Genomic DNA, 20,233 nt, shown 5'->3' with positions numbered 1-20,233 from the left:
GCTACTGTTGATTAGGGAAGGACTTTGAATCTTGACAGACAGATGCTCTGATCCACTATGGGTGGAGAAGACATACCAGTAGCAGTTTCTTCTGCAGGGAAAACGTTGTAAATTATATCACTGTAACTACAGTGATAAAGTCTTATGAAGTGTGCCACACAAATGCAGAACAAAGAAGAGTTTATAGTTTAAGCTTAAGAGACAACAGAAAGATGTATAGACAAAGCTGCAACAGAAGTTAAGACAATAGTAATCAACAATACTGGTCTAACTTTTTTAAAGTAAGGGTTTTTTAAAGGTTTTTTTAACATTTCTAGAGACCTTCTTAAATATGAGGGGCAGAATGAGAGGATGATACTTTGACAATTTATGACAGACAGGATGGAAGATGCTATCATTGACCTGAAATAAAAGCTATATACTGCCACAAAAAGGAAGACACATTACTTATTTTTTTTACAAGATATTATGCTTGCTGGATACAAGCAGAACCCTTCACTTTAGGATCCCTTTCATACCAAGCATCCATATCAATGACAGAGATAGTGACCATCACCAGTGCTGTCACTGCCACTTCCCATTGTTGGTCCTGTGGCAAGTATGGGGAGACAGAAAAGAGAATTTTTGCTATGTGCAATGTGTTGTTTACCAGCACTGTGGGTGGCTTGTGTCAGGCAGGAACAGCTTTAAAAATCAAGAAAAACTAAAATACCACCAGCAAAAAAAGAAGCACTTTAACCCTGTGCTCTCGAATTTTCACTTTTCCTGTTTCAGCTTCAAAAGGAGACAATGGTCTTGACAGGTATTTTGTTCCACCTCTTCTGGCCACTTTCTCACCAGAAATTACTCAGTTGGTACAATGTCCTGTCGTCTGAGTCCCATCAAGGGCTGGCTGCTCCAAGAGAGAAAGTGCAGGAGACCCCAGGGCACTTACAGGGTGCAGTTCCACCATATCTGAACATGGCAGGCAGAGCAGTGTGCTGGTGACAAGGTTCCAAGCAAGGAGAGGGATGAAACAGGTCCAAGGGCAACTCAGAGGTCCAGTTAGGAGAAAAAGATGAAGCCAGGGACAGAACAAGACAGAAGACAGACTACGACGTAAGTTCATGGTCCATTCAGGAAATAAGGCTGGAGACAGAAGAGGAGACAAGCACACCTACAGCACCACTCAGGCCAGGACTGAAAGCCCAGGCCTGGGCTTGACGGCAGTCCCTGGCCAAACACTGCACAGGCTGGAGTCCATAATGAAGCTTCTCAAGGCACTGGTGCCCTCAGAACTGATGTTAGTTGGTTTCTGCAACCTCTGAGTGCAAGGAAGGGCTGTGCACCTCTGAAGGAACAGACAGATGATGTGCCAAAGATGTGGTATGAAGGGTGATTTATATTCACACATTCTACTGTCCCCACAGGAATATATACAAAATTACAGATCTCTGAAAGCATTTTCCCCCATGGGAATATACATAAAATTACAGATATCTGAGAGCAGTTTTCCTACTAATTATGTAAACATGCTGCTGTCAAACAGTGTGTGTGGGAAATACTTTTTTCCCCCACTTCATCTGCACTGGAGTGCTCTGGCCTCTTTATACCAGTGCAGTCTCTACTCAACTATAACTTAAAAGGTCTGAAGCAGCATTGTGCCACCAGCAGTCACCACCCCATGTGTTTTAAATGCTCTTGACAATAAAGGCAGTAAGAATGCATGCCCTTCAACGCTCTGCTATTGTCTCTTACACCCTCTTCAAACAAAGATCAGGAAAGGGGAGCCTCTTCTGCAAGAGAAGGCAGTCCTGGAAGTTAGAAGGAAGAATAGTGAGGAGGTGTGACAAGAGCAGGGAACAGCAACCCTAAACAGAAGATAAAATCTTCTGGACTAATTCCTTCCACATAAGCAGCGCTGGGCTTGTCTACACCGATACTCTTCTTCAAAATTTCCTCTGTTTCACTGCTGCCAGTGCCCGCAGGGATTGCAGCATGAAGCGCTGCTCTGTACCAGTTTTCCAGACACAGCCATTAACGCCTGTACTCGATTCGAACTGGAACATTTCCCTCTTGCCCGGGACTTTCTTGCTTGAAAACACTTGACAAGCATGGTTCAAACTTTAATACCATAAATACACTCTTCTCTGTGTGTTGGGAGGAAAAACTTAGGCCATGAAGAAAAGTACTATGGATGCAGAAAAATAACAAACTTCTGCAATTTGTTGGGCATAAAACTGCCACAATTACTAAGTTTTTGATTAAAAATTGTACTCCTGAATTTTCTTTTTTGTCAAATAGCTTAAAAATGTGAAAGTACACAAAGTTGTTATCAATGTTCAGCCAACAGTTACAACACACTGACCTCTACTTTAACTCAACATGGCTCTAACTTCAAAGACTGCTTCAAACTATTTAAATACCAACATTATTGAGCACAGCAAGCATACTGAATACTCAAATGATGCCAGCATGCTTTATGCCAAAGCCAGTCTCTGCAGTTCCTCCCCCTTATTTCCCAGGCTAAGCTTACCTGTTCTCCAAAGCAGGACTTTCCTGTCACACTCCTTCTGACAGAGAGGAGTGGTGTTTCCCTGCTCTCTCACCATTGGACTACAGCTTTTTATTTCACCATCGCTTCCCCTTTTTACTAACTGCAGTGGAGGCTAAGGATACAGCCTCTGTTTCAAGTCATAGGTTTTCACCCTTACCCCAGCGGCTCTGCATGCACCTTAGTGACTGCTGATGGGGGGAACCCGAAGCTGGACTGAAATCCAAGCGTGGTTCTACTGCTGTACACAGGGCAGAAGTGAACAGAGATCCCCGCTACCACTGACTGTGCTGAGGGGCTCATGGGGGTTCATGCCTGACTGCACCTGCTTGTGCTGTTTTAGAGGCTGTAACACTACAGAGATTTCTTTAAATAAGCAGCATACAAGGAAACTGAAAGTATTACCTACAGAAGGACAGAACAGTACAAGAATTTCTGCAACTCTACGAAATTAACCAAGAACAGAGCTACTGTAAAAGGCTCAGTCTCATATGATGACAGGCAAGTGGTGGAAAAGCCTGGACTGCTAAAGCCCTTCAACAGTGTTCCTGGAACTTCCAGCATCTTTTTCACTGCATTTGTTATGATCATACATCTTGATTGACACTGAAGCAAAAACGACTACATCAAGAAAATTATCTGTCATCAGCAATGGTTACAAGTAAATGTCATAGATGAACCAATGTCAAAAGAGTTTAACTACTTAACTATCAAACACTTAGCATACTTTAAAAGTAAGGCAAAACTTTCAACACAGTTTCTCAATCATCACTCAAAGGCTGCCATTAGTAATATTTTGGATCTCAAGAGCATTCAGTAGTATGTATTGCTGATATCTGCCAGCAAAATAAATATTTAGTAGCCTGAAAAATGTCCAAGGGGTAAAATTGCAACAGCTCAGAGGCAGCTATGAGGCTGCACAATCAAGAGTGCAATCCCAGAGGAACAATCTTCACAATAATTATTTTATTTTTATTTTAAGCTCTTCTCCTTTCTGTCTCTTAAGGGTCCTGGGTGCTGTTATGATACCCAGACTAGTACTAATCACTGTGGTTTATGTATCATTTTTCTCCTGGTTTGGGCTGTGGCCCAAACACTTTTAGTCTCTCCCAAAAAACAGAGCATGGAGAGGTACACTGTTCACTGAGACCCTTTATTCCAGACTGCTGGACTCCAAGGCACAATCTTACAATCAAATTATTCTTAAGGCTTATGTCAAGTGGAAACTGGATCAAATTATTGGCTCCAACAAAACCAAAAAAACTCCCTCCAACTTAAAAGACATATACTTTCCACGGTAACATTTTCAGAATTGTCTTCTACCTAAAAGTCATAGACCTTGCACTGCCAAGTAATAATTTGCTTTTAAAAACATTACCCTTGAACATGATTTTTTGTAAGTGGTAAAGTAAAAGGATGAATCTGGATATAAAGAGTCTGTGAGCATATGGGGAAAATCTGTGTTCTGTTCTCACAAGTTAACCAGTACTTGGCACAGGTATTTCATTTTTCTACCATGAGTTATCTTCCCTGCCTCCAAAGTAATATATTTCAGTTCTATCTACAAAAGGTACATACGGTAAATCGAAGTTTAGACATCCTTAAGCTTATGCACCAGCAAAGGACTTCTATTTACAGTCACTTTCTCCACACCTTTCCCAAAGTAACTCTTAGCCTTTGAGTGAGGTCACTCTCCACTAGTTTGCAATGATCTGTTCTACATTCTGGATACTTGCTATGAAACCTCAGAGGAGCTGGAAGATAGACAGGGAGTAAAAAAGCTGAACATATGAGACCATGCCAGTACAAATATCCAGATCAGTTACCAATATAGATCTCCTGCATTAAAACCCTCCTGTTTCTGAATGCTTCCTAAAAGAACCCTCAAGCACACAGTCCTACTGTATGCAATGATGGGATAATTTTAAAATGGTAGAGGGAGAGGAAGAAAAGAAGAATCCTAAACATAAAAAGTTTACCTAAGGAAAGGTAAACATGTTCAAAGAAACAAATCACACACAGAGTAACATCTACAGACTCAAGCTTGAATTCAGGTACAGATTTCTGGTACCTGATCTACAATCATTGAGAAGTCCTGGCTACTACAGTGAGTCTTAACATGCTGAAGCCTTCTACAGCAAAGCTTTCCATAGAATCGTTGAAAAGCTTTGTGTGCTAGCTCATCTTGCAGCTATAAGACATACCTTCTTTTTAAATTTGGAAGGCATACTTTGATGAAAAAGGATAAGGCAAGAAAGGACCCCAGAACTTAGCATATGGGTTCAAGCGGTCTTTCTTTCACTTTGCTGCAGAGTACTCAAGCACTTTCTTAGATCAGTTCAGAGTTGAAATCTGTTTTCCCCTCTCTCAGACATGCTTATATTCCCTCAACACACTATCAAAATTATTACTTTGGCAAGAAACTTTCAATATATCACTACAGGGTTAATTTCCATTTACCTTCTACTATCACACTTGAGTGCAGAGTGCTCAGCTTGGCTAAAAGCTCAAAGGGCATGAATAATGTAAGAGGACCCCACTTCGAGCACCATTAATGCCTCAGAAAGCCTTACTGGATCTCTCACCAGTTCTCACTTGTCTTATCCTTAATTTCCTTTAAATGTTACAATACCAGCGCTAAAACAAATCCAAAGCTCTCACATCTAGCACCTTCCCACCAGCCATGAAGCCAAGAGACCACGGAGACTTAGGAGTCAAAGGGGGGCCAGGAGGGGAGTGGCCCCTGCAGCCTCCTGGCTACACCAACTAGCTCCTCCACCTTCTCAGCCTGTTGTCAATTACTCCTCAGCTTCTTCAACTTTTGCCTTCAGCACTGAAATATTACATCCTTGGTTTAAGTAAAATAACTTAAATTCCCTTTGAGTTATATAAAGATGTAACAACTGCAAGAAATAGTTTTATTATTTGGAAAAAGTACTTTTTGCTTTCAAGGGTAGATGAAATCCAGTTGAACTACTCACCTTGTGACATAACATGCACTTCAACCTTACTAGATGGCCCATTAAGCTTGGGAAAGTTTGGTAATAAAATGAGTTGTGGTTACAAGAAAATCCAGCCAGGTGCATGCACAGAGGGAAGTGCTGAGTCTGAACATTATCTGGTGAGCCACAAACCTGATACATCACACATCTATGAAATTACATACAGTTCTTAATTGAATAATTCCAAATCAAATCAGGAAAACACAACCAGAATTACAGGAAATACTGGAATCTTGAGCAAATTGCCTTCAGTGTCTGCTCTCAGTTATGCTATTTGTAAAACACAATCAATAAACATAACCATTAAGTAAATGCAAAACATGATTAGTCCAATTCTTAAACAGAAAAAAATTAGGTAGGGACTTGTTTTTGTACGTATCAGATACCTGCTTTGCAGTACACTGGAACTGTAATACAGTTTCCAAATGCTGGAGAGGCTGGAAAATGGGAGCTGGAAAAGCACGTTATAGGCAAACAATTTGAATGTAGAAAATCCTCAGATTTGCATATGCACAATTATGATTTGTATCAGCTTTCCCTGCATACATAAACTGAAGTAACAAAATACATAACAACAAATTGTGAGAACTTAAGGTGCAATGTCTTAACCCATAGCTATGAACCTAACACTGAATACAGAAAAAAATGTCCTCTACACTTCAGTTTTCAGTTAGTTTGGCAAAGCCCATACCACAGGAATTTTAAGTGACACTGCAAATAGGCACCAAAGAATAACTGAAGGGAAAGATGGGAAATCACAAGTATTTTCTGAGGTGATAAAACAGTATTAAAAGAAAATGATAGAGGAGAGGCTTGAAAAGCACTAAAGATTCTGACACTGGCTGGAAAAGTACTCAAAAGTAGTTTGAAGCTGTGGTTTCAAATAGTATCTACAGGGGCACATGTTCGAATATTTGGAGGGTTAACTAAAACCTTCTTCTGCAAGCTTTATAAACTGAGTCCTGTGTTAGGATCCACTAGACAACTATTTTGTACTAAACATTAAAAACTGTAATACCAGACATGTTGAAGTTACAGAATTACCTGTAGCTCTTCAAAATTTGCTTTGGTCATTATATTACCTAATATGTTTTCCCAATATCATATATGATTGTGTCAAGTGCTTTGAAATGAAAGATGTTATGTGCTGCATGGCTCCTTTATTGAGACATCTGCTAGGAAACTGGTTTGGCCAAATCATAGTGAGTGACAATGAGTGCTATTTAATCGAGACAGTATTAACATAACTTCTAACTTGTGTCAAGTAGCTTAATAGTAAATTACTCAGTGTTAAACAGATATGGAATCTTACAATCTGGTCCTTCAATAAACAAGTTTTTGAATAAACTAAATTGTAGGGTTTCTTCAATGTGAAGTGTGTCTTGCTACCTACAGGAGGTAGCTTGAAGCTGTGCTTGAAGCCCAAGAGGTGGCTTAACATTTACTTCTTATTTCAGTGGAGCAATTAAACATAACATGTCCCTTCCCCACAATGCTAGGACAAATACTGTGACAGAAAAATAGACTTCTTAATGTAGCACACACACACAAAGTATCTATGAGCAGCTGGAGAGAAGAATGTACACCTGGTGTCATACTGCGCATGAACACATGCATGAAGTGGACAAGCTCCTAAATGGTTACAAGAGCACATGCAAAGGGCTAAAATGGTCGTTGCTAATGTCCCAATCCCAGGTCTTTAATTTGCAGAGTTTAGAAAGAGCCATGACTTTCAACACAATAACTTTATTAACACTAAAACCCACAATTAAGTTGGACTTGCTCCTTTCCCTGTCACTTCATAATCACACTGTCTCTGCCGAGAGTTATGCTCTCCCTTGTGCAAGCTGAAATCTCAATAGGGGACAAGAAGGACAAACTTTTCCACAGGTCTAATTCTCAAAGCAACAGCCACCTGGGGGGTGGGGGTGTGTGTGTGTGTATAAGAAAGTGTGCTGTTGCTGTGGAAACAGAGCACAAAAATACTCCTATTAACTCAAGTACCTATTGGAGGATCAAACACACTGCCGAACAGTTACTGGAACTTCCCCTGGCATAGAGGAAGGGTTAGGACAGGGAACACAGTCAGCCCAGATGTCTCCACCACCACCCAGTACCCAGTTTTCGGGAGATCTGGGACAGCTTTTCAGAAGTGAGTCCCTCACTACACTTAGTGAGGAAAGGCATCTTGTTTGTTACAACAATTAGCATCACATGAAGGCCCTGAACTGGGAAGAAGATAAATTGCATAGCTTGCTTAAATACTTGATAGATGCATTAATACAGAATCCAGGACATGATGTTTAACGGAGGACTGCAGAAATGCCTGAGCCTGACCCAAAAGTTTACAGCCTGAATTCAAAAGCAACGCAGGTGAATGGTAAAGAAGAAAATTAACATTCATACTAGTAGAGTTCTTCTGTTCCTTGATCCCCAAGAGATGAAAGAGAATAAATGGAATGTGACAATGTAATTAAAGACTATATGATAATTAACACACAAAAATGTTTGAATTAAGATCACATGGTCAAACACAGTATCAAACTACTCTAATTTTCAAGTGACTTGACTTTAAAATAATTCTTGTGCATAAATCCATAGTTTTGTTCCTCTCTCCATTCCCTTTGAGATCCCCTAACTGTGGAAGCTGTTCATATCCTGAACTACATGAACAGTATGAGACTGCAAGAATCTAATCATTCACATAAAACACTGTAGTTAAAAACATAGATACACAAAAGCCAGTTCCAGATTTTCAGGAAGAAAGGAATTGCCAAGTGTCAGCATTAGAACTCCTCATACTATCAAAGATCAGGTGAAATGAGCAACTAGTAGCTATTTGATACTCTAAACCACTAATTTTGTTAAGGCATTTTAAACATCAGACAGAGATGGCTGGGGATTCCAACAGGTTAGAAATCTGTTTAGTTAATCAATGCTACCAGACATTAATTCCCCTAACTCTGAATCTTCTACCCTTCCTTCTCACCCTCCCAAAACATCTCATATTAAAAGAAACTAGACATTGGCAAGCTAGAAGAATGATTTATTTTACAAGGGTGTTGTGAAGCTTAATTCATGTTTGTAAAGCCCTTTGTATTGCGCCTTTCATCTACTGTGGGAATCTCATAGTATTATCAATAAGGTCTTTTCTACAGTAGAAAGGCTTTGCTAAAATAGCTATACTAGCAAATCTGCCTAGTCGAGATGTGGTTTACACAGGCAAAAAAGTTATTTTGCCAGAACAGCCAATACCACTTCCCTGAAAAAACAGGCTATACTTGCAGAAGAATATTTTGGTGGTATCTCACTGAATCTAGCACATAATATTTTATGTCAGCTAAGGGTGATTTCTGCAGAATCTTAACAAAACACAATTATGCTGGCAAAATGTTGAAGGGTACTTCTGATCAACGTATTTGGGAGACTGCAAATGAAGGATATGTATTTACTGCTTCTACAATACCAAGCCTCTGCATTCGTTTATTCATGTGTGTGAACTAGAAGCAGAGTCCTCCGTAAAAAGATCCTGTTAGCAGCAAATGCATTTAACTTTACTTTTTTATAAAAACTGGTTTGGTTTGGTTTTCTTTCTTTAAGAAGTAAGAAGCCAGAGGAATAAAGGCAATTAAGATAAAGCTTTGGTCAGATATAATCTGCCAAATAGAAAAGAATATTAACAGCACTAGAATGAATGCCTAGAAACTATTATACAACTGCAAAAAACACCGACCGTGGTACAAGAAACTAGTTCATGCGACAGTCACTTTTAACTGTGCTATGATTATTTTCTATTCAAGATGGCAGTTTTCTCACTCAAGTTTAAAACAACATAAAATATCCAATTGTTATTTGTCTCCTAAAAAAGGTGGAGAAGCTCCATCATGCCAGGTTCTCAAACAACTACTCGCCATTTTTTTCTAGTCGCATTTAGCCTTATTCTGAGCTGCTCAGGGTGGCAGCCTGCAGATACCAGGAGCAGTGCATTTACATTTTGCCTTTCAACCTTTCCCTATCTTTCTAGAAGTCTGTAACACATCTTATCACCTGAAGGCTTGTTTACATAGCAAAAGGAAACTCATCTGTTTCACATCTCTGGAAGGCTTTTCTTCAGCAGATACCTGTATTTATTTTAGAAGGGTATCTTTCCATATCTACATGCAGTAGCACACAATTTTCTAACACCCACAGCACCAAAGCTATGCACTACAGTGTAAGACTTTGGCAGAGCCAGTTTCAAATCTGTGGCAGGTTACAAACTGGCTAAACATCTTCCCACAAACTGATTCAGATCAGACATGCTTGAACCTGGTACAGAGCTCAAAATCCAAAGACAGAAAGTGCCAGAGTTAAGGGAAGTAAGCTACTTAACAATATGGAAAATTTGTTTTCCATATGAAATACGGTTTCATTACCAAAAGTTGAGCACGTGTATTCAGTTGCTTTCCACTGAAAAGTAAAGCTAAATCTACTTTAAAACAAAAGTAAACATGAAACTCAATCTTCTTTGCTACTGAGACAAAGTAGAAAAAGACTAGCTAATGTAAATTAATCAGTAACCTATTATATACCAACACAGCACTGTAGATTACACAGCCCACATATCAAGACTACTTGATGCACTGTTTTGTTATGCCTCAGAATTATTTATGTGACCTCTGAAATAATAAATCTCATAATAAGCAGTAATTTATAATTGCTACATGTTCCTCAGTTACTGATATACGGGTCTTTGTATCATGAGAAACAGCACTGACTCAAAAAACAGACTTGACAGTTCTGGACTAGGCTTAAAAAGAGCAAGGTTCAAACAAGAGCCAGAATACATGAATTCTTTTTGCAAACTGTTTAAACTATAGACCAAAGCGTGCCCAGGTGGCCAAGGTGTATCAGAAAGAGTGTGGCCAGCAGGACTAGGGCAGTGATCATCTCCCTGTACTCAGCACTGGTGAGGCTGCACCTCAAACACTGAGTTCAGTTTTGAGCCCCTCACAACAAGACACTGAAGTGCTGGGGCACATCCAAAGAAGGGTAACAAAGCTGGTAAAGGGTCTGGAGAACAAGTTTTATGAAGAGCAGCTGAGGGAACTGGGGTTGTTCAGCTTGGAGAAAAGGAGACTCAGGGGAGACCTTATCGCTCCCTACAGCTACCTGAAAGGAGGTGGTAGCAAGGTGTGTGTTGGTCTCTTCTCCTAAGTAACAAGTGATAGGACAAGAGAAAATGGCCTCAAGTTGTGTCAAGGGAGGTTTAGATTGGATATTAGGAAAAATTTATTCACCAAAAGGCTTGTCAAGCACTGAAACAGGTTGCCCAGGGAAGTGGTTGAGTCACCATCCCTGGAGGTATTTAAACAACATGCAGATGTGGCACTTTTGGGACATGGTTTAGTGGTAGACTTGATCTTAAAGGTTCTTTCCAACCTAAATGATTCTATGATTCTATAAAGCTACAGCACCAAAAGCTGAGCTTTCTTGATTCCAGTTAAGAATCTCTTTCTTGTCGTAAGAGCTTATAAAAAGATGGATCGTGTTTCCTTTCTCTACTAACATACATTATGCATGTAAGCAGCTGTTCCTAATCAATGAGAGTTAGATATTAACACTTCATACAACATGAAAATTTATGTCACAGCCTTCTTTCAAAAACTATAAAGACATTTTCCCCCTAGCTCTGTGCCATAGGCCAGACATCACTCAATTTCCCCTACCTACAACACAGCAGCCATGTACCCCTCTATCCTCCATAGCATCCTCCATCGGTATCACTAGAAGGTTTGAATGAAGATCAAGGACAGAATACGGCCATTAGACAGTAACTATATTTCTAGTTGGAAAAGTTCATTCTTCCCTTTGGGATACTCAGCAGAAAAATTTAAGGCTAGCAACCTTTAAAGGTAAGGCTATCTTGCCCCTCTGTTTCTTCCCATTCCGCTCACTTCTCTGTTTTAGCTCCTTCCCATCCCTTCTTAACCATCATCTTTCTTTAGCCTCTGATCACAATGACTGATCCCTTCATTTCTTCCCAGGAAGAGAGCTCACAGGAAATTTGCAGGGTTCAGTGCATAATCTTTCTGTATTTCCTGGGTCCTGCCTACACAAAATTGCTGCCTTGCTTAGCATGTCCTGGTAGTAAAGTTTAACTAAAGCATTTGGAGTAAGAATCCAGGAGTAAATATGTGGAGGCTGAGACCAGCTTCCGAGTGGAAGGTCACCTACTCTGAAACATCCCTCCACCACTGACAAAGATATCCCACATTTATCATTCTCAAGTTCAGGTACACTTCAAGGCCAACTTTGTTTCTCTTAAGCAAAAATGGAAGAAAAACCACAAACTCGGGCTGAGGCTTTTTTTCTCTTTAAGTTTTCTGGAATTTATACCTGCTCCAAAGTTTCTGCAGGGGTAGAAATTAAATTTAAAGGGTAGAAGGAGAAACAACAATTACTTGGCATGAAGTTCTACATCGAAGCACAAAGCCACAACCACAAAAGAAATGCAGGAAAATGATGAGGAGCTCACTTCTACTCAGAGAGAAAGCTGAAGCACCCTGAATGATATAGGAAGACTGAGGCTTCATGCTTTCAGCAAGCTCACACAAATAAGCTCAAGCTGTTGCTTTTGACCTTTAAGGCCTTTCATGATTTGTGTCCTGAACCACTAAGATCAGGAAAAAGTCTAGGACAGGTTAAAGATTTAACCAGTAAAGAGCATTTATATCTCAAGGATTAACTTTCTAGTTCTAACAGAATGGAGGTTCATTGTTGGAGAACGGCTTGCAGAGAGCAAGGCCATAGCTCCCTGCAGAAGTCGGTCACAGACACCTGAGGTAAACAGAGGAAAAAACCCAGGGTACAGTTATGCTAGCAAGGAAGGAGATTCAAGGCTCAGTGATGCTAACAAGGACTGTTGTGAGAACAAAGAGATAAGTTGGGGTGCATTATGATCTTGGGGGTGAGACAAAACAAGTCCTGGAAGGGAAACAGGTTCAAAGCAAGAAAAATGTTTATGCATACCAGAAATGCTACAAGGGGCTGGGATATTACAATGTGACCTTTTCGATGTATCCAATGGCTGAGATATTATAATGTAGCTTTTTTAATGTATCCAATAGAGTTACAAGTAGTGTAATGTAGAGTGCTTATATAAGGTGTGATTTCTTTCAATAAAGTTGAAGCTTGCTCTATCATTCACATTGAATCAGCTGCTTGCTTCCTCAGCCTGCCGCAGTTCACCAACTTCACCAACTTTCAGAGCATGCTAGGGCTTATGTACTAAAACTTTATGGAGATCATGAGAAGAAGGATAAAATACAGAGGAACAAAAGATTGAATTTTTTGATATGTAAGTTTTGTATCTCTCAATCTGTGTAGATGAAGTTTAGAACTAGATCTAACTGCACCTAAAGATATTTATTGTAAAAGAACAACACAATTTGGAAAAAATATGCAGAATTGAAGATATACTGATTTTGCAGAAAGGACTGTGGCACAATCAAAATCCAGAATTTCTTGCATATTAAGTATCATTTAAAAGGTCAGCTGTAAATACAAGAAATTTTTTTCAGTCTAAAAAGCTAACAGAAAAAGCAGAACTCTGCCTGTCTAGGAATCCATTTATGCACACGATTTCTTCGAATGTAAAACACAAGCTTCAAACGCAACTGCACCTATTTCATAATTCACTATAAAGGCAGCATAACAGTCTCTGCTTATGCACAAGGTATCTATGACAAACCATCAGGCCTGAGTAAAATACATTGTAGACAATGATTAGAAAATTGCCTTTTGGCCTCCAAGAAACAGCACTGAAATTCCAATTTGTTCTCGTTTTAACATATGTCTGTATTTTAACATCATGAGAACATACTTGGATGCAGTTTTACCACTTCTTTCACAAAGGAAAAGAATAGTCACTCTTCAGCTGAAAATGGGTCAGAAAAATGTTATCTTAAGACTGAACACGCAAGACACGATAAATGCAGGTGCCTTCTCCACCAAAATGAAAACACTTTTAACACTGCTTTTCCACAAACATTGTATTTACAAACAGTTCTTTTATAAGAAGTTTTTATTGAAACAGCTGTAAAAACAAACAGTTGAAAACTAAAATCATGCTGTGTTACACTTCTCCCCCATTTCCAGAGCATGTGTCAGAGCCAGTCTCGCACAGAAGTATAGAAGAGTACCTCTGAATCAGCAGACAAACCCACAATATGAAAATCTGTAATGTGATACCATAATAGCTGATCCTAAATTACTTTCAGAGTCCTGAGATTTGAAGAGGTGAAGAAAAAAGAATCAGTGCTGGATAACTCTCATATAATCATCTGAATGGCTCTATTGTCTCTTTCGTCATGCTAAAGTTTGCTTTGTTGTTGTTTTCATCTTTCCTTTTAAAATAGCCTCCTGCAGCTCTAAGCTAAGGATCTTCCTGGAGCTTCTATGCGACAGCTGCAGTATCTTAGCCATCTGTTTAATTTATATTTGCTAATGCAGCTCCTGCTGTTTTCAACTGACAGCTTTTTTCTCTCTTATTACCCCCACACGGGAAATCATTGAACTTGCCAAAGTTTCTCTGTAGTCTCAGATGTCAAATCAAGTCTGGTGACAAAAGGTGATGAATGAGGCTCCTATGCACCTCCCTTCTGTTTTGTTAAAATTATGAAAAACTGTAAGGGGGTTTTATGTTATTCCTTTAAAGAACAATTAAAGCAAAAAGAAAGGAAGTAGTACAGAAACAAAGAAGGAGATCATAAAGGAAAATCATATTCCCTTCCTCTCAACATGGCAATTCGGTGGGAAGGCTGAGGCTGGAGGATCTCCAGGATACTCTCAGAAGTAGAATATCCATTCCATTCCAACCTCTTCAGTTATTTGTGCCCACTTACCAAAGACTTTCCCTCACTTGCAATCAATGTCTCCTAACTTTTCTGGAGTGCTCTAGATCTCAGAAGTATTCATAAATCAATAGGAAGTGATAGAGCCCTAAGGCCCACATGTTGCAATGCCTGTAGTTATTGCCATCCTGTTAAGCCTTCAGCATAGCAGCTGATGAGGAGCTATCAGGGATGCATGTTTGAGGGAATACTTGGGAGACAACGTCATAATCTCTTATTACCACTGTTCCCAGAAGATTATGATGAGAAATTACATCTATTGTTCCAACACTCTAGAGTTGGCTCCTGCTCCTAACATCAAAGTAACCCATAGGGCTGAACTTGTGACAGCTCCCTATCTTGTGCACAATCATCCCACCAAGCCCTGGAGGATAAAGTTACCTGAAGCAAAACGAACATTTCTGCTTTTGAAAGTACAGCAAGCTAGTGCCAAAAATAACTGCTGGTGCACTCTGGAGAAGGTTACTGCTTCATCTTCATATCCCCACTCCTTGAATAATTGTGGTACAAAAAGTCGATCTTGAAGAACATATTGGACAAAACAGAAAAGCTAAAACGAATAACCTAGAATAACATCAGACCTAACATACTAATAATTACACCATACAGGAGGACATCACATCCTTTCCTACCCAGATTTTGTCTAAGAGCCAGACAAGCCAACTCTTAAGTTTCATTCTGTGTCTCAGTCTTTCCATCTGTAAATATAAATAAATGTTGATGTACTTCACTATAGTACCATCATACAGTGCTATAGGCTAGATAACCAGCACAAACTGTAATGTTTTATAACTCAGTGCCAATACCAAGGGGGAAAAAAGGTAAACCCAAGGAATATACAAGCCTGAAAACCTGAAGAGCCGCTACTCAGCTTCACTTGATTATTTGTACTTGATGGCATTCCAGAAGTAACACAATCAAGAAAGTATAAAGTATTACATTATAACAATGTAGATACAGATTAATGTCCCAAGTCACCAAAGATCTGTTTCTTACGAGCTCCATCAACATACTGAACCAAAGACCCACAAAACATGAATTATCTCCCAGTATCTCTGCATACAATGCTATGCAGGCCAAAACGATCCTTTTATCAATTCTTCCTTACCTCAAGAAGTATATACGCAGTCTCAGAAAGAGCTGTGTTGTACCAGATGCAGACTGAGTGAAAACACCATAAACCTGGGGAGAGAGAATTTTCATTTAAGTATGTGTACCTGACAGTGTAAGGCAGTAATATTTTCCAAACTGCAAACATCCATCCAGGGTGTCTGAATCATTTCTGTACCTGAACTACTGCAGTTTTCAGTTCAGGAAATTAATGTAGTGCTGATTTTAGTGATTCCTTCAGCCAGGAACAGGAATAACTGACTAGAAACTACTCAAAGCTGCAAATAAAATAAAAAGATTAAAGAAGAACTGTAAATTAGGCATACCGGTCTTATCTTTTGCAGCCAAATTCCTTTGTTTTCCTCTTTCTTCCTGGGTTAATAAGAATTATTGAGTGTTACTTTGACTAGCCTCCAGTCACAAGCTCCTGAAGGAAAGAGGAGGCTCAGCCATGTGCTGTTGCTCAGTCTGTTTACACATTATTGTACCTGTTAAGCAGAAAAGCTAAACTAAGGACTAAGAAGACCACAGGATTCCAGCTGAAAGGAAAAAAACAGTGCGCAGTGAAGGGCTCTCCTAGGGGAGCAAAGATGTCTTGCACATGACACAACACCACTGAAGACCTGGCATAACAAATGTTGCAAAATTAGGTGCAGGAAACAAAACTTCAATGTAAAATGTGAACAGATTATACAACTAACAAACTAGATTAATTTCTTTTCTGTAGACTACTACAGCCCAAGGACAGAACAATACTTTTCTACCCCTTGGGGCAAACACAAATATTAGAATCATACAGGTTGAAAAGGACCTTTAAGATCATCGAGTCTAATTGTTAACCTAACACTGCCAAGTCCACCACTAAACCATGACCCAAAGCATCACATCTGCATGTTGTTTAAATACCTCCAGGGATGGTGACTCAACCACTTCCCTGGACAGCCTGTTTCAATGCTTGACAAGCTTTTCGGTTAAGAAATTTTTCCTGATATCCAATCTAAACCTCCCCTGACACAGCTTGAGGCCATTTCCTCTTGTCTTATTGCTTGTTACTTGGGAGAAGAGACCAACATGCACCTTGCTACCACCTCCTTTCAGGTAGTTGTAGGGAGCAAAATGTCTTCCCTTAGCCTCCTTTTCTCCAAGATGAACAACCCCAGTTCCCTCAGCTGCTCCTCATAAGACACATGCTCTAGACTCTTCACAAGCTTCGTTGCTCTTCTTTGGACATGCACAGCATTGCTTCCTGTGGGACGTTACGCTATGGTATGTGGTGTATTGATGCACACCTCCTTTTTGGACACCTTTTCATCACAAACTGACCACACAATATGAGGAAAAACCTGACACCTCTTACTGAAAGAAAATTGGTTGTTGTTCCCCCCCCCGCCAAAATACTTCTGCTATACAACTTCTTAGTACATGCATGCAAACTACACTGGTCTACAGGCTTTCCTGGAACCGGAAAATAAAAAAGCACCTTTGCCATTTATACTACAGAGATAAAAGATACTTCAAACTGAGTACATGTGTTTTAGGAAGAAAGCCATTATTCAAGGGTAGATGGATTTAACAGCAGAGTCAGGTACAGGTTTATCTGCCCTCTCAATCTTTTCCATAAATGTTCTGTACATTGAGCATCCCAGGAGAAAACATCTGAACTAAACATGTTATTCTTAGCTTGGTCAGACACCACTTGATACAGCCTTCAAACAATCATTAGCAAACTAAATCAGCTTTCCTTTGTCTAGGATAGTGGGGGATGGGAATAGCCAGATAACAGAAAACCCTGAGCACACAAACCCTGCTGCACAGAGGCAAGAGCCCAGTGTCTTTGCACCATGCTCTGCAGCGATCTAGGTTCTGGGAAGACACTTAGCTGGGGTACAGAGGCAGCCCTGTAAGGAATCCATCTGACAAATCTCTCAAAGCAGAAGGGATTGCAGTACATACAATATATTACTCTTTTTTAACAGTTATCCCTTCTGAAACTACTGCTATCATCAGCTCCATTGTTCGAAGTCTTGAAGAGCCAGAGCTTGAGCCCAAATCTGCAAGCTGCTGACCCCATGCTGGGTCCTGAATGCTTCTCCAGCTTCCCAGTGTCCCATGAGCACAAAGCAGAGAGGTCAGCAGTGGTTCTGAACAAAGCTGATGAAGGCTCATCAGGTGAATTAGCTCAGGGTCTGAGCCACACAAAAACCTAGGTACTGCTTCCAGGTCTGAGCCTGGGATTTCTGTATGGATAGTTACCTGAATATCATACCCATGGAAAACAAAACATTAGCTGTAAAAATTAAATAGAAGAAAGGCCAATTGCAGTGTCTACACAGTAGTTCAGAGGTCAAAAATTAACTTACCATGATTACAAAGGCTAAGTAGAACATCCCCCATACAGTGTTTGAAATCCTGTCCTCTGAAGTTTTGCCTGTGTGTATTACTCTTCACTTCCCAGAATCCTCAGGCATTCCCCAAGAGCCACATAGGCAAAGAGTATAAAGATGATACTCTCAAGGAAATCAGACTTGACTCTCTAGGCTGTCCAGTGCATGCAAGTAACATATACTTAGTTAAGCATGACTGTTCGTACAAATCAAACCATTATGGACCCTAATAATCACCACCCTGAACCTTAACTCTGAGCTCCAATGAACAGGTCACAGCCTTCCCAAAAAGGGTAATACTAGTTTACTTTAAGCACAGAAGCAATAGCTTTCAACAAATTTCAAATAATTTAAAATTTTTACCTTCCAGAAAACCAAGTTTTGTTATTCATCTGCACTTTAGGTGCCTAGATTTAAAATGAAAAAAAAAGCTACAGCTGCTCACAGCTGATAAGGCCTCATGCTACTGTCATTTGTTTATATCCATGATCCAGAGTAACAAGCCCACGTAATTTAAAACAACTGAAGCAACTGCTAGATAAAACATGGAAATGGGAAGATGGGACTAGAAGCCATCTCCTTTACTGTATAAATCCCTTCACCATAAATCAAGAAAAAGCAAATTTGGGTGAAGGTAATAAATGATCCATACTGTCTCTGAAGGTCAACTGCCAAAGCAGAGAATCTCAAAAACAATTTCCAAGTTAGTACATCATGGCAACTCCTGATGGCACCTTGTTGGTTCTCATCTGAACGCTGGGGCCAGCACCTCCGACGAACCAGTCTTTTGACTGAGCTCACTAACACTCTGTTTTGTGTACAGGCAGCTTCTCCTGTTCAGAGTTGCTCAGAACCACAGGCATCACAGGATGAGATGCATCTGAGAGCATGGGTTTAGTGTTTGTGATTAACCTCAAGCAATGCCTGGTTTGTGGGGTTGCAAAGCATAGATGGAAACACAAGTTTAAAGTCCCAGGAAATAAGGAAGACATAATTGGTCCTGTGGGGCTAATCCCAAGAAAGTAGGAGAGAAGACAGAGGAGGACGGAACATAAGTGTGCTTCCAACTATGGCCATACCAGCTTGGCCCAGAGCTGATGTTACTCCTGCAGATGATACTCAGCCCAACTGAGTCTGAAAACCCCTGTGTAAGAGGACACCACAGCTCACACATGCAGTTATTATACCACATTGAGATACTGCCTATAAAAGAAACTACAGCTTGTCCTGTACTCATCTGTAACATAGTATTTCTCTGTGCTCAGTCAGTTATCCAAAAGCATATTACAGAGAAGCGTTAATAGCTTCAAGGTACAGTTCCACAAGGAGCACAAACCAATGTTAGTAGCTACCAGCAAAAAAGGTGGACCCACATCCCTGGCTATTCATAGCACACTGATCCAAATAACTAATCCACAAAAAACCCCATTATCAGTCGGTCAGATTTATGAATTTATCGAATACACCCTACAGCTATCTGATTGCAGGAACTGAAGCAAAACAGAAATGTCACAACTATGGCAGATGAGAGCAACACTGACCTTTCCAGAAGTGTAGTCTGAGATCACTTTACAAAACAGTTTCTTTATTATACAGACTAGAGTGGAAGGCAGGGGATATAGAGGCTGGCTAAAGAATGTCCTAGTCCATTAGACCTTCTTTTTTTTGTGTGTGTGTGCGTGTGTATGTGTGTGTCTAGTCCTAAATCTGAAGAATCACCGTGCAACTGAGACACTGGTTATTTCCATCTAGACTTTTAAACTGTAAAATGGTAACAAACTTTGAATATGACATAGGAATCAAAACCCTGAACAAGAGCGAAATACAAGCAGCACTTTCAAAAGCTCTCCCTAGTGTGCCCTCCTGATTCTTCTGTAGTGTCTCTCTGCTGTGAAAGATTTTAACTTTTAAATAAAACAGAAGCAAATACCACTTTCAGGTATCTTTTTCCCTGCTTCTCGCTTACCTTTCTGTTCTACTGATAGAATAAAAAAACAGTATCACAGCTGGGGAAGAGCAATACAGAGCCAACAAAAAATAACCAGACTGGCTGGGGAGGGATGTATTGGTATACACTCATACAGCTCTGGAACAAGACTAAAGGAGAGAATATCACAGGGACAAATCTGAAATAGCCAGCAGCTGACCTTGAGGCATACACTACACAAATCCATCCAATTGTAAGGGGCACCCCTCATGCTGCACCCAAATTTAACTGCATCCCACACCAGTTTGCTATTCCTAGTCTTTATGGTAAACTGATATCAAACACCTACTCAGAAATCCAAGGTCAGAGAGAACAGTATTTAC

The 20,233-nt window shown here is 40.0% G+C and overlaps 1 protein-coding gene across 1 annotated transcript in view; it reads right to left on the bottom strand.

The window, feature by feature from the left end:
* The window catches only part of NDST2 (N-deacetylase and N-sulfotransferase 2), an 82,609-nt gene extending 66,998 nt beyond the window's left edge, over nt 1-15,611 (bottom strand). Inside the window, exon 1 of the mRNA XM_026851245.1 lies at nt 15,538-15,611. The gene's annotated coding sequence lies outside the window, so the exon portion shown is untranslated. The remainder of the gene's footprint in view (nt 1-15,537) is intronic.
* Between the last annotated feature and the right edge of the window lie 4,622 nt (nt 15,612-20,233).

This window comes from Athene cunicularia (genome assembly GCF_003259725.1).
Source record: "Athene cunicularia isolate RWA chromosome 6 unlocalized genomic scaffold, athCun1 chr6_part1, whole genome shotgun sequence".
NCBI lineage: Eukaryota > Metazoa > Chordata > Aves > Strigiformes > Strigidae > Athene > Athene cunicularia.
This window is presented reverse-complemented; position numbering and strand designations above follow the sequence as displayed.